We start from the raw sequence: 5,634 nt of genomic DNA, 5'->3' as shown, positions 1-5,634 counted from the left end.
TGGAAGAGCAAGCATTGCCTGGAAACACTTTGATTGAAGCACTTGATGCTTTAGAAGGGTCCATAGAAGCAATATTGAAACAATGAACCCAAATGAGGTGTGAACTTTTATTTCCTTGAGGAGATTTAAAACCTAGATTTAGATTTCTGTTAAAAAAATTATCATCTTATCTACCGCATTTTGCATTTTTAGAATTATGTTTTTATTGTGTGTGTGGACAGGAAGGATATCATCCAACATGAAGCAGGGGTAGTTTGTATTAGTGAAGTGCTTTGAGGAGGTAATCAACCACCTAAAGAAATAGATAGCATCCTGAGAATGATTGGCACAGGGAAGTGAAAATGAACCCCATCAGAATGCCAAAAAAACATCAAAACATGCAAGAACAAGCACATGTGGGTGAAGGAAGCAAACCCAAAACATTAAAAAAGATATGGCAAAGGTATGGGCAAGTATTGAGCATACATCCCAGTTGGAGAAGAGATCCTGGATTTCGACAGTCTCCGAGAGACTAATGCATCTTTAAATGATGACTGAATGAAACCCTAGATACAGTCCAGCCAAGGCAGAACACAACTACATCTCTGAAGAATAGTATGCTTCCGACAGATGCTTGTGTGATTTGATGAAGACATAAATATTGCACATTCTTGATGAGAAGAGGAGGTTGCGTGGCCTTTGTTAATTGAAGAAGAGGGGAAAGATATTTTTTTCGAAGGAAACCTTGATATTTAAAGGATGCCTTACAGAAACAGGAAAATTTGGCCATATGCTTCTTGAATATCACCACTATAAACAAATAATAATGTATTTAAAGTTAGCAATTGTCTATGAAGGGATACGGTACACAAAAAAGACTTTAACTTCATAACATGTAGCAATTGAACCTTACAGGACCGTTGGGCTGGAATATAACCTTTATTAGCTCTTCAAGTGTACTAATTTCTGACATATATTCTCTTCATCACTGCAGGTTACTGAGAGAGGAAGGCAGGAGTGCCATGTACCTGGCACTGTTGGTAAATTTTCTGTCATCTGGAACTTCCGGCAAGTAAAAAACAACGACATGTGTGTTACAAGGGCCAGAATGGGCTAAAAAGCTGCTATTGCTAGAAGATTGTTCCAAAAGATGAATCCAGTGTGGATAGCAAATTTATGCATGACAAATTTGCTATTACAAATTCTCCAGGAGCTCCACTTGTGGTTGCAACACCAAAGAAAGTGAGCTCTTTTAGCATAGCATCTTAACAATAACATCCATTTCACACTAATCATGGCGTTGAGCAATTAACTTAAGTGATGAACTATAAACAGTTGTACTGGCTTGTGCAGATCCTGTAATGTTCAAACAATTATTTCGGTCAATACTATATTCATTTGTTTATGTTTTAGCATAAGATTTCTGTAAATATGCAGTTTGTTTCATTCAACAATTGTTTTGATCTTATATGGAAGCTTGCAGGAATTGGGGATTTTGTTTAACAATTTTCATATCAAATGAAATATGTTGTGCAATTGGCGATCTAATATGTTTGATTTTATATGAAATTATATGAGCAATTGGGGTTTAAGTAGTAGTTGGAACTATGATGGGGTGTATTATTCACGTTTAGTGCTGCTGTATCGTCTGTCAAAACGAGCCTATTCAATAGGAAAAAAATCTGCATGATCGAATCCTGATAGACGCTCTGCTCTCTGGGAAGGGAGTTGGGAGTTTCCGCCGGATTTCTTAGCCGGCTTTCCTATAGGACCCTTTTTTCAAATTAGTTTTCAGATTTAAGACATTGACATAAATATGAAAGCATTATGATGGGCATTGCATCGTATATTCAGTTCTTGCCTATCGAACATAAATGGGATGTGTAGCAATAGACATTAAAGGGTAGATTTTGGTCTGTGCAACAATGAATTATTTTGTTTTGCTGAGGGAGACAAGTGTTAGAACACTGCAGTAGCTATTACATCGGTTACAAATTGCTATTAACTGAAGTTAATGATTTTATCTCTGGATGGATACAAGATGCCAATAACTGTGTATGTGCATGAGAGGGATGTTGATGGCCTCATTGCCATTGCAGAGTATGGTCAAGATTATGGGAAGGGAAATCCGGTTAGTGTTTTGTATCATGGATTTGGGCATTATGATGCCTTGCAGATTCGTAATGACTGAACTCAGTCAAAGGTGTAGGGTAATAGGCCAATTTTTCTAAATTTTTTAATCCTATGGAAATTTTAAGAATACAGACAGAATATCAATAAACCTGTGAATTTTCACATGCAATCGAAAACAAACCCATGTACATGGAATCTGTTGTATAGCTGAGTGATGAACAGGAGCTATTCTGCTTGTAAGTCTGTGTAACTAAGCAATTGAGAGTTTTAGAAAACAGAGTAATAGCAGTGTGCCACCCATTGTGTGTGTCTGGAGCAGCTTTGAAAGCTGAACATCCAAATGATATAAAACTCAAATTTGTGTATGTGATGGAAGGGTAAAATGCTGACATGGTTTTGTTGTTTAATGTAGAAGGAATCTTGCCATCTGGTCTCTTCATAACCAAAAAAGACGGAGCAGCAATACTTGCATTCAACAGACCGATGGATAGAATGAATGAAAAGAAATTGAACACAGAAATAGAGAATGCAGATAGTAATAGACAGATTTCAGGTGGAGAAAACCCTCCTATGGTATAAGAACTCCACAACCAAATAGATCCCCGGTTTGCAAGTTTGTTTTAATCATACTCAAAATCGAATTCATAGGCATTTATCAAATTGCAGATTGCAAGTTCCAACAGAGACATATATGAAAGAACATGCCATGAGTCAACGAAACAACAGAAACCGTGGATTTAAGGAAAACGTCCTAAGCAATATTATAATGCATCAACTATATTCTTTGGGTATTGATGGCGTCAAATGATGAAGAAGAATGCCTGTCTTGACTCTTGACTTCGATATATGCTATTGGCTCCTAATATTGCACAGGAATTCAGTCTGAAGAATTTAGAATCATATAGCTCATCCCAACATGTTTACAACGCATATGCTCAAAATCAACCATTGCATTTGCCATGAAAGTCCAGAATAAGCAAATAAGACATACTGATGGACATCTTCACGAAATTTATCATACTTCTTGAAAAATCATAGTCAGTAAACAACCCAAATACTGAATAGCATGTTACATAACAGAAAAATTCATATACTGATCCATGGAAGTGAACCAACTATATAGCCATGGATCCGCTCTTATGGTCCTACGAATACCCAAAAAATGACTAAAAAGAATGATTTAGCAATACCCACGTAGCTTGTGGAGGAGAAGATGCATCAGGCCATCAACAAACCCTATAAACTGCAAGGCAATCTTTTTCAACCATCATGGGGATGTCTCAGCTGATGTACTCTTCTTACTTTATTAACATATATATACACCTAAGCATCCAACACTGTAAACTGAAATACAGAGCAAATCTCTGAGCCGTGAGGCTATCAATGCATCATGGATGTCTCAGAAAGGGTCTTCCATTAGGAGCCAGTGCTACCTCATATTTGCCACTGCAGTCATGAAGGCATTGCTCTGCATGGTGGAACGCTCGTTTGAAGACACCGAAACCAAACAAGAGACCTATCAGAACAGCCAGAAAAATAAGGCATGAACACACCTTACAAATAGTGCAACAACACATTTTTGCAGATTCCTGGTAACACTAACTGAATGTACTTTATCACACTCTCCGTGTAAATCCTTTCACCCACAAAGCTCTGGTCAATGCAAGCTCCCTGCTTATACTTCGCCCAACAATTCTCTAATCAGTTAGAAAGGCTCCCCGCCCTTCTGTAATTAATGTCTGGGCTGGGATAATGAAAATTCCTATTAGTTTTTCCGTAATCATGACCTTGAATTTATAAGCATTCAACGTTTGGGGATAAAGCTACGCATTCATGCCTCAGGACATGGCTTTCCAACTGCACCCTTTCGTAGAAGAGGGAACATATGCAATTGTGTATGTTTCATGGAGGCTAAAAAAAAGGATTGTACTAATCTAGTATTGCGGAGAGTTTGAATAAGATAACAGTCTATAACCACAGAGAAGATAGGTGGTTAAGACATTGTTGTGGAACAAAAAATTTTCATATATAAATAAACATCCAAAGACTAAGAAAGAAGCCATGAACAAACTTGCCTGGAGCGATCACCTCTGTCACGGCTAAACTTGCAGGTAAAAATAGGCTGATGATCCTTGCGCTTGCAAAATGTGAGGACTGTCTTCAGGGCGTCAGGGATTTAGGGTAAAAATTGACGACGTGATAAAAGCTACCTGCAGCGAGTTGGCACCAGGGGTCAAAACCCTAGCTGTAGTGGAGAAAGCCGCCTCTCTTCATAACCAAAAAAAACGCAGCAGCAATACTTGCATTCAACAGACCGATGGATAGAATGAATGGAAAGAAAATGAACACAGAAATAGCTAGCGATCACCTCTGTGTCACAGGTAAAAATGGGCTGATGAACTTTTGCTTGCGCTTGCAAAATGTGAGGACTGTCTTCAGGGCGGCAGGCTGTCGAACAAACTGGAAAACAAACCGTGAATCACAGACTGCTCTAACATCCAAAGGAACCCCAGAACAGTTAGACGACGCCGCCATTCCCTCGCACAACATTAATATCCACGACGCCACTCCTTCAGAACTGTTCCGCTCGTCCCGCTCTACCCGTCACACGAGACTGAAAACCCCCTGGTTTTGCCTTGCGGAACGCCACTCCCTCAGAACTGTTCCGCTCGTCCCGCTCTACTATCACAGGAGACTGAAACTGTTCCGCTCGTCCCGCTCTACCTGTCACAGGAGACTGAAAACCCCCTGGTTTTGCCTTGCGGAATCCAGCGGCCACGTGTCAGCTTGAGGGACAAAGGGACGACGAAAGTCCCTTTCAAAGGAAGGCCTATCGGCCTAATTATACTTTATTTATGAATATAGTTGTTAAATGCTTTGAAATATCTTTTTAAATACTTAATGACATCTGAGTATTTTTTATATACATTTTGTCAGGGTAATTTTAGGTAAGGCTTAGTTTAAATATATTTTTTAATGATATAAATTGATTTTTGATAATAGTTACTATCACGACTCTAACCACAGCGTACGAGTAAAACGAGATTTAATCTTGTGAATTTGTGATTTATACAGCTATACAAACACCTTAGTAGTAGTTAACTGGCCAACAAACTACGTCCTTGAAGACTAAAGGTTAATTTAAATATTCGATGAGTAACTTTAACACAATTTTTTTTATATTTTGGAAATTGGTAAGAGTAAGTAAACCATTTGAATTTGCTTATAGTTATTTAATTTCAAAATATTACACAATTAACGGAAGCTCAACTATGTTAGATGAAATCAAAATTATGCAAAGCTGGATAAAACCTATACTCAGTATGTAACAATTGTTATCCCACACCAATAAAGCACTCTATTCCTATTTATTAAAATACACACATTACCATTTATGAAAGATTTGACGAATATCCATCGCCTAGAAGATTCCAAACTACGCCAAATAATGTCCAACTCTTGCATGTCGCCCGCGTGACACTAAAATAACGTATTCGTCATCTTATACGCCCATAGACTTGG

General features: G+C 38.2%; 1 long non-coding RNA gene across 1 annotated transcript; it reads right to left on the bottom strand.

Moving 5' to 3' along the window:
* Positions 1–3,326: 3,326 nt before the first annotated feature.
* LOC149192965 (uncharacterized) lies at positions 3,327–4,973 on the bottom strand. The gene is made up of 3 exons (XR_016254402.1): positions 4,481–4,973; positions 4,188–4,322; positions 3,327–3,628 (listed from the first exon to the last, which is right to left on the bottom strand). It is a non-coding gene; the product is annotated as an uncharacterized LOC149192965 (long non-coding RNA).
* Positions 4,974–5,634: the final 661 nt, after the last annotated feature.

This window comes from Pinus tabuliformis, chromosome 2_2 (assembly GCF_031772625.1).
Source record: "Pinus tabuliformis cultivar Carrire ecotype Pingquan chromosome 2_2, CPIR1, whole genome shotgun sequence".
Taxonomy (NCBI): domain Eukaryota; kingdom Viridiplantae; phylum Streptophyta; class Pinopsida; order Pinales; family Pinaceae; genus Pinus; species Pinus tabuliformis.
Note: the sequence above shows the minus strand (reverse complement) of the source record. Positions and strands in the feature narration are given on the sequence as shown.